The sequence below is a fragment of the Musa acuminata genome, chromosome BXJ1-7 (assembly GCF_036884655.1).
Source record: "Musa acuminata AAA Group cultivar baxijiao chromosome BXJ1-7, Cavendish_Baxijiao_AAA, whole genome shotgun sequence".
Classification (NCBI taxonomy): domain Eukaryota; kingdom Viridiplantae; phylum Streptophyta; class Magnoliopsida; order Zingiberales; family Musaceae; genus Musa; species Musa acuminata.
In genome coordinates this window covers 37,028,460-37,045,995 of record NC_088333.1, presented here as the reverse complement: position 1 = coordinate 37,045,995, position 17,536 = coordinate 37,028,460, and positions in this window count along the sequence as shown.

The following is a 17,536-nucleotide window of genomic DNA, read 5'->3' as shown; positions in this document are numbered from 1 at the left end:
CGAGATCCAACCAATCGGGTCTCCTTCTTCCCATCTAGGGAAGTCCACTCTCATGCATGGATAGTTGGGGTTGGTCATAGAGCTTTCCCTCTCTTGGAAGTCATATCTTCGGGCTTGGTGTGATTGGGCAAAGCTCTCTCCTTGATGTGATTTCTTCGGGCTTAGTAGTCGGCCTAATCTGAGTTCGGTAAAGAGCATCTGAATCTTATCCTCCATTCGCGCCTCCAAGGCTTCGAATTTAGCATCGATTGCCTCCTTAGATGCCATAGTATATGCCTCCAAATCTATGATGTTAAGATCTCTCTTTTGTTGTCAGGTTAAAGGCATGTATAGGTTGAGAGAAGTGATGGTCGAAAGGGTTGGTGGATTGGTGGATGTAGGCTGCGGTTTAGGCTTGTTTTGTGGTTGTTTTGGGTGCAGTTTGAGGGTGTGGTTTAGTAGAGTTTTAGGGCTGTGGATGAAAGTTTTGGATCTGTGGTAGATGGTAGCAAAGGTTTGACAGAAATCCGTGGAAGTTGCAGCAAGTATGTGCTGTCTTGTAAGAGTAGAATTGTCGTCGAAGAAACAATGGTTTCTGCAATGTATCTTTCGTCGTAGAGATGAAAACTTTGTGACGAAAAGTTTATGCAGCAATATAGGAACGATTTTTTTTTTTTTTGGATTTTAGAATAAGGATAACTAAATTGCAGTAGCAGTAAGGTAGGAAACCAGAACCTGTTGCAATTCACGGGCAGATCAAAGGATGATCCGTGGTGGTGGAGATGATGACGGAATTCGGTGACGATCTTTTAAGAAATCGTGGGAATTGCTTTGGATGGTTGTAGAGGGTTGATGGATGGCTGTGGAAGGACAGTGAGACACCAAGAACGCTGCTCTGATACCAGGTGTTAGAACCCTTGCAGATTCTAAACTTGGGGTTGATCTCTTTAGGGGATCGACCTCCTTGGAACTCTATAGGGGTTCCTCCCTCCAAGTTGCTGCTCAAAGGCTACAGAAAAGATTCATCTATTGCTTAAGAAAAGAGATGGAATACATAGCTATTTATAGGGCTTCTAAACCCTAACTCCTAATAGGACTCCTACTTAAGACTCTTACTTCTAACCAACTCCTAATAGTGCTCCTACTCAAGACTCCTATTCCCTTACAACTCCTAATTCTTCTATAAGAAAAAACCTCCTACATGAATGCCCCTCACAATTAGGACTCTCCTAGCTAGAGTCCTAACATTTTTACATGAATGTCCCTCTCAATTAGGACTCTCCAAGCTAGAGTCCTAACATAAAGGTTCTCTGATTGTGGCAAGAGGAAAGAAACTTAACTCCTTTTATGTCATGGAAGCTAAGCTACACAAAGGAGAGATTAATGCAATTCAAAAAAGTGAAAGTATAGATCTTTGACATAAGAGGCTTGGACATATCAACGAGAAGGGACTTCAAACTCTTGCTAGAAAGCAATTCTTACCAGAGTTGCAAGGTACATTTCTTAAATCTTGTGATCATTGCTTAGTTGGAAAAATGCATAGAGTTATATTTCAGACATATCCATCATCTAGAAGATCAGATGTTATTGATTTAGTTCATACTGATGTTTGTACTATGCAAACTAGAACTCTTGGAGGTGCTCTTTATTTTGTTACTTTTATTGATTACCATTCTAGAAAAGTGTTGGGTTTTGCTTTGAAATCTAAAGACTAGGTACTCGATGTTTTCAAGGAGTTTCATGTCAGTGTTGAAAGAGAAACTAGTAGAAAACTAAAGTGTATTCGATTAAATAATGGTCGCGAGTACAGGGGTCCTTTTGAGAATTATTATACGTCTATGGTATCAGGCTTGAGAAAACAGTTTCTAAAACTCCTCAACAGAACGGTGTGGTAGAAAGGATGAACAGAACCATTGAAGAAAGGATTAGGTGTATGCTTTCCCATGCCAAGTTACCAAAGTCATTTTGGGGGGAGGCTATGAGAACTACAGTTGACCTCATAAATCTTTCTCCATTAGTTTCTCTGGAAAGTGATGTTCCAGAGAGAGTATGGAAAAGAAAAGATATATCTTATAATCATTTGAGAGTCTTTGGGTGTAAAGCATTTGTTCATATTCCTAAAGATTATAGGTCCAAGCTTGATAATAAGGTAAAAGCATGTATCTTCTTGGGATATGGTTATGAAATGTTTGTGTACAGATTATGGGATCCAGTGAACAAGAAAATTATTAGAAGCAGAGATGTTGTGTTTCTTGAAGACCAATTATTTGATGATGGTGATAATATTGAGAGGCCAGAAACCTCTGTTTATATTCCTTGGAGTTTGGGTCCAGTTCCTTCACCTGTAGTTCATGATGATCATGGGGGAGATGAACAAGAAGATTGTGGTGAGAATACTAGTGATGATACACCTATAGTTGATGATGTTGAACAAACTGAACAAGCACCTCCACCACCAGTTGAGAATCCATTGAGAAGATCCACTGGAGAGCGACAACTATCTACCAGATATCCTTCACATGAGTATGTTATGCTTACTGATGGGGGAGAGCCAAGAAGCTATTCTACATGAGAATAAGAGTGAGTGGGTTAAAGCCATGCAAGAAGAGATGAGATCCTTGCTTGAGAACCACACCTATGACTTGGTAAAATTGCCTAAAGAGAAAAAAGCTCTCAAGAATAAGTGGGTTTACAAATTGAAGACTGAAAATAATAGCTCACAACAAAGATACAAGGCACGACTAGTTGTGAAAGGATTTAGTCAGAAGAAAGGTATTGACTTTGAAGAAATATTTTCTCCAGTTGTGAAAATGTCCTCTATCCGAGTTGTTCTTAGTTTGGCTGCCTGCTTGAATTTAGAAGTTGAGCAACTTGATGTGAAAACTACATTTCTTCATGATGACTTAGAAGAAAAAATTTACATGGAGCAACCAAAAGGTTTCAAAGTCTAAGAAAAAGAAAATATGGTATGTAAGCTTAGGAAAAGCTTATTTGGACTCAAATAGGCACAAGTTTGATTCATTTATGATGAGCTAAGGGTATGATAGAACCACATCTGATCATTGTGTGTTTATGAAAAAAATTTCAGATGATGATTTTATTATTTTACTGTTATATGTTGATGATATGCTGATTGTTGGCCATGATGTTAGAAAAATTGGAAAGCTTAAAAGAGAGCTAAGTAAGTCTTTTGCCATGAAAGACTTGGGATTGGTGAAATAAATACTTGGCATGAAGATTTTTCGTGATAGGAAGAAAAAGAAGATTTGGCTATCTCAGGAGACTTACATTGAAAAGGTTCTTGAAAGATTCAACATGAGTAAAGCCAAAGTAGTTTGTTCTCCACTTGCAGGTCATTTCAAACTTAGTTCGAAACAATTCTTGTAGTGATCCACTCATATGAGTTGGTTCATTTTGGGATGCTTCATCTTTATTCAATCATCAAACCTCCAATTTGATTAATCGATGAAAAAATTCTCATTTTATAAAATAATAAATTAAAAAAATAACATGACATAACATAACGAAAAATTAAAACACAAAAGGGTTCATGCTAGAGAAGGTGTTTGGGACCAATTTTGAGCATAAGACTGAGTGAGGAATTCCAAATCCTATCAAAGTAGATATTAAGATCAATAGTTTCATTTTGATTTGTTGTTAAGATTAAGATATAACCAAGGAATCTATAGATTTTGTTGTTCGGAGTAATCAAGTTTCAGTAATAGAATTCTCAAATATTTTTCCCACATGTGGATGTGTGTGGTTGGTTGCACGGCATAGTACTAAAGCAGCAATGACTAATTTCAAAGAGATCGTCTCTTTGATATAAATATGTTAACATACAAAAAAAAAAAGTTCACATGAGATTTTTAGATGAAATGATTTGGAAGTTGATTGCCCATATGTTGGCGAGGCCGACATGGGATAAACTTAAATCTATGAATTATTCGAATATATATTCATGCCATCATTACAAAACCCAAGGATGTATGACCTAAGCAATTTTGATCCAATAGAGTATTTCTTTTTTTTTTTCACCATTGGCAAGCAGGATTTGATTTCATGGCCTTACTATTAATCGTCAGGTTTGTTATCAGCTTAGCTGCTGTGTACATACTATTCATTGAACATTTTGGAGATTGTCTAAATCTGGGTGTACGTACTGTTAGATCATCTAAATCTGCTACGTATATACTATTCATCGAACGTTTTGTTATCAGCTAATCTGATATCGTCAAGTGGTATAACATGATAAAAGTAGTCTCCACACACGCTCGGATGAAAGGCTGCAGACTTGCGAACCACAACCTCATCACCTGGACCAAGTGACTGCAATCCCATAGTCTCCATTTTTTACGTGGAAACTAAACCCGGCAGGTGGCGAGAGCCTATTGCCTCGTGTTGGAATTTATAAGGAAAAACATTCGGTAGTTGTAGTAGAAAAACAACTCTTAGCCTCAACTATCCACTTTGTGGAGGTTATGCTCCTCTTTGTCATCCATCAATCGTCTGTCAATTTCCAATAATGAAAAAAAAAGGTTGTATCCATACATGGTCCTGTTGCAGTGGCAACAGTCTAACATTGTTTGCAATCTATAGGGTCAAGTTCTTTCGTCGCAGAGTCTGAGGTCGTATTCCTCGTGGTGGTCCATGACTAACATATAAGGCTTTCTTTTGATAATGGTAGCCCCATCAGTCTCAATGAAACTATGATGGTTACGTGGAAGGAAACCGATCTAAGGTTACGTTCATCTGTCCATTAATAATGAAGAAATAAATCTATCACACTATATAACTCAATTGTGATTTAGCAATGAGATCAATTGGATTTTAATTAAAAAAATATACTCGAATCCAATTTGAATATTTAAATAATAATTAGTTAAACTTAAATTAAAAAAAGGATGTACTCAAAAGCACTCACCAATGTGGGATCGGGATATACAATCTTACTTCTAAATATTTAAGGATTATTTTCCTGACTTAAATCATAAACTTAAATAAGTTAAAAATCGATATGTATTCATCTTATGTGCTTAAAATATATTTAACATATTTAAATAAAAGAAAACATGTTGGAATTCAACTTGAAGATCAGATTTGTATTTTACTTAATATAGAAAAATTATACTCAAAACATGTTGGATTTTACTTGACTCAAATTCAAATAAATACGTGTTTCCATCAAATAAATACAAGTATTCAAATAAATACTTTGTGAGTCTGTTTTCGTGTTTGACGCACGTCGGCGAACACGTAGATGTGCTTATCTCTTCTCCGTGGTGGATGACTTCAATACGGGGAGTCACCTGTAACTGCAGCCTCAAGTGAGATGTACATTTGGACTTAATGTGAGCTACAGCTACAGCTACAGTTTTGTTTTTGTTTTTTTTGTTTTTTTAGAAAAAGAGAATGAATTAGCACTTATAGAAAAAGAGAATGAACTGCAGCCTCAAATGAGATGTAGGCACTTATAGAAAGAGAATGAAGTGGCACTTAAAGAAAGAGAATGAAGTGGCACTTGAAGAAAGAGAGTTACAGCTGCTCGACAAGGCTGTCGAATCAGCCTTCCCAAAAACACAAAAAAGATGATTGTGACCAGAAGTGTTAAGTTGCGTAGGGGATGAAGCTGAACTCGACAACCTTCAGCCTCGTACGAAGGGTAGCATCAGACAGCAGAATCAGAGCATATCCAAATCTTGCTCAAGCCCTGCTGGCTCTGTAAAATGTAGGGCTTCAAGAATTGCTATCTAGGAATCAGATGCGTATGTATAGCCATTTACACAATTGATCATGTTAGCTGAAGCATATTTAGGGCTTCAAAAGAATTGCTAATCCTTTCACTATTACAGTATCATGTGCTTTAATCGTAGTGCAATCAAATTCTCAGCCACCCTTTTTCTTTTAAAAAAAAATACTATTCAGTATTAGAAATAAGAGTAAACATATTCCAAGAGTCTCAAGACATGTTGTATTTAAAAGAAGAGGATTGGGAATCAATTCCCCCATATTAGAGTTGAGGAATTGAAGTAATATTAGCATAAGATTTAGAGCTAAACAAAATTGCAAGCAAAACATCACCGACAAACAAAAATGCAAGCAAAACATAAATTTCAAAATTTTAAAATCATTTTAGTATATATTAGGCTATAACGTAACTCCTGACATTTGGTGGTGGAATTGAGAATGAAAGGGATTGAGAATGTGTAGGTCTTCCTTCTTGACAGCAGCTTCACAATGATTTGTGATCGTAAAAATTGGACTCTTCCATTTAGGTGAGTGACACATTTTATCCGATATATTATGTAAAAAGAAAATATAGTTTTATACATAAACTAATTAGAATAATAGTGAAATATAAGTGTCTCCGATTACGAAAACAACATAACTTATATGAATAAAATATAAATTTTAAATTTTAAAAAATAAATTTGTAGCTACATAATCATTATTTTAATATTCTTTCTCTCTCTTGTGTGAGATTAATGAGTGTTCCATCCACGTCTAAATTCTATCAGTAATATACCTTGTATGAGAATGCAAGCGAAAAAACTTGATTGGACCACTTTCAACAGACTGAACAGAAAATATTTTTAAAAAAATTAATTGAGAAATAAAAAAGAAAAAAAATTAATTCATATTTAGGAATTAAGTAAGGATTCGGTTTTACTGATAAACGACCCCAAACAATACTTCCAAAGAGCCAATTCCGATCCACCTCTTTTTAGTTATTCAAGAATGATCATCATAAAATTGCTAAAAGATTATTTTATAAGAAAATTGTTTTAGAAAATATTTTCAAAAAATAAATAAAAATAGAATTTCTCTTCTCATAACACTTATATATTTGAAGTATAAAGATGGTGGTAACATTGTTGAGCACATAAGTCTATTTTAGAGTTTTACAAATAAGCTGTTAGCTGTGAAAATGAATATAGATGATAAAACACAAGAGTTATTATTTCTTAACTCTTCACCAAAAAGTTTGGAAACATATCTAGTGACAATTTATAACTCCACACCAGAGGAAATTCTAACTATAGATATAGTTAAAAATAATTTACTAAATAAAAATGCTAGAATGAAAGATCAAAAAGAATTTTCTTTTGATGCATTTGTTTATAAAAAAATAAGAAAGACGTGAAAAGAGTTATAGCAGAAATCCATATAGTTATAGAAAAAGATTCAAGTCTAGAAGAGATATCAAATGTTTCCACTATAAAAGGTCAGGTCACATGAAGAATAAGTGTAGGTTTTGGAAACGAGGAACAAAATGAAAGGAAGAAAAATAAGAAAGAGACTAATACACTTGCGGTTGAATGTGATATCATTATTGTCTGTGATGACGATTGTATCATTCTTATATTTCTGGACAGTAATTGGATAATTGACTCTAGTACTTCATTTCATGTTACTTTATAGTGATTTCTTCATATCTTATACTGTTAGTGATTTTGGTAATGTTAGAATGGAAAACAGTGGTACATCTAAGATTGTGAATATTGAAGATATTTATTATGAGCAAATTTATACTCAAAGATATTATGTGTTCCAGATATTCATCTTAACTTTATATTTATAAGTAAACTTGATGATAAGTGATTTACACATTATTTTGATGAAAGTAAATGAAAACTCACTAAAGGTTCTTTAATTGTATGAGTGGAAAGAAACTAAACTCTTTTTATGTCACGGAAGCTAAGCTACATAAATGAGATATTAATGCAATTCATAAGGATGAAAGTATAGATTTTTGCCATAAGAAGCTTAGTCATATCAGTGAGAAGGGACTTTAAACTTTTACTAAAAAGCAGTTCTTACCAGAGTTGCAAGGTACATATCTTAAATCTTATGATTATTACTTAGTTGGAAAAATGCATAAAGTTGTCCTTGATACATATCTATCATATAGAAGATCAGATGTTATTGATATGAATCTTGTGATTATTATTTACTATGCAAACTAGAACTCTTGGAAGTGCTTTTTATTTTATTATCATTGATGACCATTCTAGAAATGTTTGGGCTTTTGCTTTGAAATATAAAAACCAAGTACTCGATGTTTTCAAAGAGTTTCATATTAGTGCTGAAAGAGAAACTGGTATAAAGTTAAAGTGTGTTTGAGCAGATAATGGTGGCGAGTACAAGAGTCCTTTTGAGAATTATTGTAGGTTCTATAGTACCAGGCTTGAGAAAATAGTTCCTAAAACTCCTTAACAGAATGATATGATAGAAATGATGAATAGAACTATTGAAGAAATGATTAGATGTATGATTTCTCATGCCAAGTTACGTAAGTCATTTTGGGGGAGGCTATGAGAACTACAGTTGGTTTGATAACTTTTTCTTCATTAGTTCCTTTGAAAGGTAATGTTCCAGAGAGACTATGGAAAGGAAAAGATATATTTTATCATCACTTGAGAGTCTTTGGGTGTAAAGCATTTGTTCATATTCTTAAATATTAGAGGTCCAACTTGATAATAAGACAAAAGTATGTATCTTATTGGGGTATGGTCACGAAGAGTTTGGGTACAGATTAAGATCTAATGAATAAGAAAATTATTAGAAGCAAAGATGTGTTTCTTGAAGACCAATTGTTTGATGATGGTGATAATATTAAGAAGCTAAAAGCCTTTCTTTATATTCCTTAGAGTTTGGGTCCAATTCCTTCACTTGTAGTTCATGATGATCATGAGAGTGATGAACAAGAAGATTGTGGTGAGAATGTTAGTGATAACGCTCCTACGGTTGATGATGTTGAATCAACTGAACAAGCACCTCCACCATCAGCTGAGATTTCATTGAAAAGATCTATAAAAGAGCGACAACTATCTACCAGATATCCTCCACATGAGTATGTTAACTGTAGGCACTTCAAAGGTCTAAGTTGGTTGACAAAGAGACTTGGATGCTCCTCAAGTCCTAATGTGGACTCGGATGCATGCTCCGTAATCAATCTGTATGAAGGTTAAGGTTGAATGGATTTCCCGACCTGGTCACGGTGACACTCTAAGTCATTTATCTACAAATATGGTGCAATCTTAGTGAATAATCATTGACTTCGATTTGATATGGAACAAATATTGCCCCTATTACATAGCATGACCACAAGATGAGTGATTTGGACCACAAGATGCAGCTTAAGCGACTCTTGGATGGATAATGATATTTTGAATAATATTATTATTAGCAATCCTAGATACTTTCTTGGTCAATTGTGGTTCTTCCAAGGGTATGCACATTCTATCATGGGATTGGGATAGGGATATTCTTTCTAGATATGCTAGGTCTTGGGACTGATAACCTTTATTATGAAATATACACTTCAAGCTCAACAAGGCCAATATCTTTCCATCATTGATAGTGGATGAGATAAAATGGTTAAAACTAAATATGCTGTGATTTATCTTTGGAATATTCAAAATTATTAAGGCAAAACTAGAATCGGGTTTGTTTCTTCTCGCTCTTGAACTTTTAAGAGGAGAGTTCACTAAATTTGTTGGTGATATTTCTATTATTGATATTTCAAAGATAACTATATTTTAGATTCTCGTAGTCCATTCAAGCATGCTTTCAGCAATATACATGCTAGTGATAGATCTTTGGTGGTTCTAATCTCATTGTTAATCTATATATCACATGATGATTTTTAGTTTTAGAAGCTAGATAATAAGAGGGTCTGTTCTGCTAAGTCTGCCTATCATTTCTTGCTTCTCAGTTGGAATGGTTGATCCTAACGTCGACTAGTTGTATTGTTTGTGGAAGCTTCCCGTGTTGCCTTCGGTTAAAAGTTTTTGTTGGAAACTTTTGCACCGCCACCTCTCATTGATCGTCTCAACTAAGAGTGTGCAGTACTGCTACTACTCCCTTCTGTCAATCTAAAGCAGAAACCATTAATCACTTCTTTCTGTGCGTCTTTCCTATTAAATTATGACAACTCTTTAAATCTTCTACGGAGAGGTGTCTCGAGGTCGAGAGACACTTGCGTTGTTAATGGTGGTTTAAGATCGGCTGATGCAGACACTAGGTAATTCCTCGTAAAAGAGATGGCTTCATCAAGAATGATCTCCCCATGAGTCCCAAGATAGGCTGCGTTGTACAAGCTTAACAGTCCTTTCACATCACTCCCCAAGGTAGACATGAAACTCCCTCCCTCATCTTTGAACTTGTTAAAGACAACTACAGAAATACATAAGATTTTGTGTTTTGAGAAAAAAACAAACAGTCATATTATCAAAATTAATTTACCGTTTTAAGTGATTACGAAATAATCAATACAATGACTTTTGTGTGTGATTTTTATGTCTATTTTACCGGAGAAAATATTTTTGGTACTGCCAACGTCTATGAGTGAATTAAAAAAAAGACGATTAAAGAAGATCGTATTGTTTTGGATCACACATACAAATACTGCTTGGGGACACATAATATCCTTGCTGTTAATATCCGCATCATGGATTTGACTTAATGCTTCGCTTATTCCCGTTTGAAAGTGATAATCCAATCCAAGTAGTATGATTGAACATGCTCTTTACTTGCCCCCTCAGCTCTTCAGCTCTCTATTTCATCCTTGCATCACACCTCATCAATGAATATATATATATATATATATATATATATATATATATATATATATATATATATATATATATATATATATATGCGCATGTACACATGCATACACATACTCAAAAAAAATAGCAAAAGTATTATCTAAGATATTCCAGACATATATTTGGCCATAGAATCGTAATATGATTAAATCGGAATATTATTAAGATATTAGCCATTCTACTTTAATACTATTTTAGAAAACATAACAAGTACTAATATACAATATTATATACCACACATCTCATTGAATTTAAATATCATATATAGAGATTTGGTTTTCTTTACTACAAAGAGAAAGGATGAACGATGGCATCTAATATTCTGTATTACAAAGCAAAACAATTATATTAATTTCTCATAATTAATTTTTTCTGTGATTGCATTAGTTGGATCATGTAGATCTACATGTTAATTGAAAGTGATTCATTGTATGATTGTCCTTTGGATTGGTTGGACAACGTGTTGGGATTGTCAAGGAAGATAGTAGCCAATTTGATCTTGATTTCTTTTATCTCTAATGACAATGCATGTATAATTACATCAGTGTAATCTGCTTTCTCTAACTATCACATCAATCTAATTTCTATATAAGAAAATAAAAAATATTATAAGCCTTCCCATCGTCCACATTGCTTGCATGATTCAATTAATCTATGTCCCCATCAGCTGGATCAGCTCTACATAGCTGAGTGTGATTCATTGGACGTGTTGTCCAACATTTGTACTAGATTTCTTAATATAGTATGATTTAAGGAGTTCAGCAAAACTTTGATAATGCAATTGAACGACACATGAAATGCTTTTTAGGTGATAAATAGAAGGAATATTGAAGACAACCTTTAGAGATTATCTATTAAATTTCATTTATGTTCCATCTCATATAATGGAAGAAGGTATGCTATTTTTTTTATGTTATCATATTTCTACTATGAGAGAAATCAATGCAAAATTTAGTATGAAAAATATTTATATGATATAAAATACAGGAGATTATATTATGACCATACCTCATGTGAAGTAATATCATTCATGATATGACCAATTATTGCAGTAGCTTGGACAATCTTTGGGAAACTAGTAATCCACTCAAATGCCTCCTTAGTTGCTATTTCTCCCATTCCAATGAAAGAAGCACATTCGATTATAGGATATGTTGAACTTACGAGGGAAATAGGTAGATATTTTTTCAAAGTTGGCACGCAATGTTGAGCACTCCATTTGGATTCCTCAAAATAATCTTCAGATAAATCTTTCATCTGTACAAAACCATTCCTTAATGTTTGTAATTTATAAGTAGTGTCTATGAGTAGGACAATCTAAGTTCGATACTGTCACATTTGAAAAGTGAAAATAAGAAGAATAAGAAGAATATTATAATCTCATCACTCATCGCTTCCTTTAGATAGGTTATGCGATATTTCTCACTAGAAGTCAATAAATCTTCAAACTCTTCAAAGGTGTGGATTAGATTTAGATAATAATCCTTCATGTACTCTAGTAATTGATGAACAACCTTCGCGTCCCACCCGTATTGGTTTCACTATCTTTAGAAAAACATAACATAAACATAGATGTTATTTTGCTATACATGATGAGTAAAATTATTATGCAATATTTTATTTTATTATGTGATATTATTAGTGGCACTTTTTGTTATCATATTTTGAACCATGATAGTAAAAGGTAATCTATCCATCGATATGAGATTTGTGAACCTTTGAATTGCCTTAGCGAGTTGTTGACTCTCCTCCAACGTGCTATAGACATCATATATGTCGTCTAGAATTGAAATAAGGGAATCACCTTGGTCGTTATCACTCGTGCACGAGAATAGTAAAGTTCAAAGAATACTCCCAAGATCCAGAAGTAGCATTCCACCAATCTATCTCGAGCAAAATTGAGATTTTTTGAGGGAGATAAATCATTCCACCACCTTCAAGTCATTCACAAATCAAAGTATACTCACATGGCAACAGCATGTTCACTTTGTGGAGGCTATGCTCCTCCGTGTCATCCATCAATCGTCTGTCAGTTTCCTGTAATGAAAAATGGCTGCAATCTATAGGGTCAAGTTCTTTCGTTGGGAGTCTCAGGTCGTATTCCTCGTGGTGGTCCATGAATAACATTTCAACACTCTCTTGATGATAGTAGCCCCATCAGTCTCCATGAAACTATGATGGATACGTGGGAGGAGATCGGGTTGAGGAAGTTTATGATTGTGTTCCTCCTATTGTTCCATTAATAATGATTTAACTTCCTATAAAGAAATAAATCTATCACATTATATAACTCGATTGTGATTAAGCAATGGGATAAATTGAAATTTAATAAAAAAATATGCACTCAAATCTAATTTGAATATTCAAATAATAATTAGTTAGACTTAAATTAAAAAAAACACTCTCGTGGGATCATTTTCCTGACATAAATCTTAGACTCAAATTTAAATAAGCTTAAATTATATTTAACATATTTAAATAAAAGAAAACATGTTGGAATTTAACTTGAAGATCAGATTTGCATTTTACTTGACTCAAATTCAAATAAATACATGTTTCCATCAACCGACGACTGAGTTGTTTTCGGCGTCAGGTCTTTGTGAGTCTTTCTATTTGACGCCTTTCGGCGAACACGTGGCGAACACGTGGCTGTTCCAACTGCAGCCTCTCAAATCAAATGGGACGTATATTTGGACTTAATGTCAGCTACAGATACAGCTACAGTTTTGATTTTGGTTTTCGAACAAGGGAATGCATTGTGTGCTTTGATTGCAGCACAGTCAACAGCTCTGACCGATCTGTTGGTAGCTGACTATCAACTTAAGAGTATTCCAGATATTAAACATATATATATATATTATTAAAAAATTCTAGAAATAAAAGATTCTTTTTGACAAAATTTAAAAAAGAAAAACTTCTTTCCAAAATCTATCCAATTATGCTTAAATGAATAGGCAAAAACAACATGTTGGTGGATTTTCTTAATGTATATTAGAAGAAAATTATTGGAATTCATATCTATGATGGGATCTCCAAATATTAAAGACTGCTTATGGAATGTTCCGAACCCCACGGACATGATGGGACGTCTCGTGCCACAATCTATTTCATTGAGAGCTTTTCCATCAGTCGGCCGATGAGTCTGTCCTCGTGTTTCAAGCCTTCCGGCGAACATGTGGCTGTGCTTATTCCCTTCTCTGTGGTGGATGATCAGCTCCACGACTTGGAAGTTATCTGGAACTGCAGCCTCACATGAGACGCATGTTATGTTTGGACTAGAAAAAGGAAACGCATTAGCACCTAAGAGAAAAGATATTACAGTTGTTAGAATTAAAATCGTTCAAGTATTTATTTCATCAAAATTGAGATTTATTGTATTCATTACATCAAGAAGAAAAATAGATTAAATATCTATAAAAGAATAAGTCAAATTGGTTATTAGTTTTTGAAAGGGTTTCTTGAAAGAGAATGATTCATCTTGAATATAATTAATGTAATGTATCTTTGGAGACTATATAAACCCTATATATTAGGTTATGAAAGATATATATAGTTTCTGAAATCGTAAAGAATTTTCTTGAGAGAAATATAGAAGATTGAAGCTTGTCCTACTCTTCCTTGATTTGATAACTATATCCCTTCTTCCTATCAAGATCAACATTTGGTATTAGAGTATAGGTTAAGCTATGACCTCTTCCTCAAGTACCATCTAACTCCAAATCCCCAGATTGACAAAAGAAAATTATGATATATAGTGCATCCAAATGAAGGTTCTTCTAGGCTCCCAAGATGCATGAGAGTTTATAAAAGATAGATTTGCTAAACCAAATCCAGCAAAAGAAGGAGCAATAAATGCAGAAGAAAGAAAACAACTCAAAGAAAGAAGAAAGAAGGAGAAAAAAGGTTTGCTCACAATTTACCAAGGTCTTGATGATACAATATTCAAGATCATCGCTCCAACAAATACTTCAAAGAAGGCTTGAGAAATGTTTCAAAAAGCATTCGATGGTGTTGATAAGGTAAAAAAACTTCGTTTACAAGTTTTACACATCGAGTTTAAAAAATTACAACAAGGTACTTCTGAAACTATTTATGATTACTTCTCAAAAATCTTTTCTATTGTTTATCAAATGAGATGAAATTGTGAACACATAAATAATCAGAGAGTACTAGAAAAAATATTGAGATCTCTAGATCCAAATTTTGATTTTATTGTTGTTGCGATTGAAGAATCTATAGATTTGGAAAAATATCTTTAGAAGAACTTATGGGTTCCCTTCAAATTCATGAACAAAGGATTATAAAAGGAGAAGACAAAACTATGGAGCAAGCACTACAAACTAAGCTTACTCTTGAAAATAAAAGTGAATCAAATTCTCAGAGAGAAAGAGGACGAGGACAAAGAGGAAGAGGAGGCATAAATCATACCAATCAAGAATCTCCAAACAATGAAAATACTAGAGAAAATTCTAGATAAAGAGGCCGAGGTTATGGTTGAGGATGTGGTCGAGGCCATGGACGTGACAGAAACTCTAAAAGATCTGAAATACAATGCTATATTTACAAAAGGTATGAACATTACTCTTATGAATGTTATTATAATCTTAACAATCAAAGTGATAAGGCAAATTTTGTTGAGAAATAAAAAAAGAATGAAAATCAAGTTTTGCTAATAAGTTATGATAATTTGAAAGATGATCAGTCTTTGACATGAGATACAAGAGCCTTAAATCATATGTGTGGCATCAAAGAGCTATTTTAAAAAATGAATACAAGTTATTCTGGGAACATTACATTTGGTGATTTGTCTCAATCAAAGACTAATAAGAGGCAAAAGTAAAATTCTCCTTGAACTTAATAATAGCAAAGACTTGTATATTTCAGATATTTATTATATTCCTGATATGAAAAATAATATTCTAAGCTTAGGACAATTATTTAAAAAAGGTTATGATATTAAGATGAAAGATATAGCTCTCTCAATTTATGACAAGAATAAAATATTGATATCACATGTGAAAATGACAAAGAATATAATGTTTCCTCTGTATTTAAGTATATTTGATCAATCAAATTGTTTTAAAGCTGATATTGATGATATTTCTACATTTAGCATCTTAGATATGCTCACTTAAATTTTGAGGCTTTGAAACTTCTAGAGAAGTATAATATGATAACATGAATGCCAAAAATTGATTGTCCATCAAAATTATGTGAAGTATGTGTCATGGGTAAGCTAGAAAGAAAGCATTTTAAAGTCAAAATAAAAAAAGAGTATGGCATCGACTTGATCTGGTACACTTTGATTTTTGTGGCCCTATCAATCTAGTATCACTTGGAGGAAGCAGGTATTTTCTTGCCTTCATTAATGATCATAGTGGTAAAACTTAGGTTTATATGTTAAAATAAAAGAAAGAAGTTTTAAGAAAATTCAAAAAATTTAAGGATTTGGTTGAAAGATAAAGTTATTACAAAATTAAATGTTTAAGAATAGATAGGGGTAGTGAATATATATCAAATGCATTTAAAATTTTTGTAGAAATAATGGAATTCTACATCAATTCACCATGCCATACACACCTCAACAGAATGGTGTCTTAGAAAGAAAAAATAGGACTATCCTTAATATGGTTTGATGCATGTTAAAGGAAAGAAAAATTCCTAAAGAATTTTAGGGAGATGCTATTGCTTGTATAGTTTATTTGCTTAACAGGTTTCCGACAAAGCAAATTAATAATATTACACTAGAAAAAGAATGAAGCTTATAAAAACCAAGAGTTGATCATTTGAGAATTTTTGGAAGTATTGCATTTGCTAAGATACCAGAAGAAAAGAGAACAAAATTAGAAGATAAAAGTCAAAAATATATTTTGTTAGGTTATCCAGAGAATTTCAGTTGTTACAAACTCTACGATCCTATCACTTGGGATACTATAGTGCTCCCGGATGTGGCTGAGCAATTCCTCAATCACAACATAGTCAAAATCATATAATGACTTTGAAACTTGAAGGGCTCGCCCGGTCCTCTCGTTCAACGGGGAAATACTGGTCTCTAAGAAAAAAGTATGTTGTTCTAGTGGTCAATCGTTTATTAGTGCCAAGTTTCCAAATGCAGCATTTTAGGAATACCAATCTTAGATATTTGCTCATACATAATAGCACCATACGTATCACTGATTTTATTTTTATTCCAAGTACCAATTTGAATTAACTTTGAACTAAAGTAATGCTCAGAATAAGTGTTATAAGAAATGCAGGCTTCAAGTAAAAGGTATATCAAACAACGACCCTTATGATTAAAGGGGGAAGGGTGGTACGAGGTTTTTGGATAGAGATGCTAGTCACAGGTGCAGGTTGCTACTTCCCCCATTCCAACAAAAGAAGCACAAACAAGCAAAGGATAGGCTGAACTGACGAGCGAGATTTGCATATGTTCTTCTAATTTTGGCACATAATGTTTGAAAGCCCATTTGTTTTCCTCGAGATAGGATCTTGATAAACCTTTCATCTATGATAAAGATGAGGAAACGGTGACGTTGCGTAAGAAATAAGAAGGCAAAAAACACTTAGAAGTATAGCACGACTTCGAATTAGTAGAGTAGATAAAAAAAAAGAAACGTGCAATCAGATTTTTCTTGTTTACCAAATATTAATTCATTACACTAATCTAAATTGAAATCCATTAAAAAAAAAAAATACCTCTTCCTTAAGATAAAATAAATGATACTTCTCACTGGGTGCTAGTAAATTTTTGAATTCTTCAAAGGTATGGATTAGCTTCAGAAAATAGCCCTTCATATACTCTGGTAGCTGATGAACAGCCTTGGCATCCCACAATTAGCTTAGTTTTGCTTTATCCACAAAGAATCAAACTATTGTGGCATATTTGTCATGGCACCTGCTGTTCTAATCAATTGAGATAAGATATCTCATTCTCGACAATA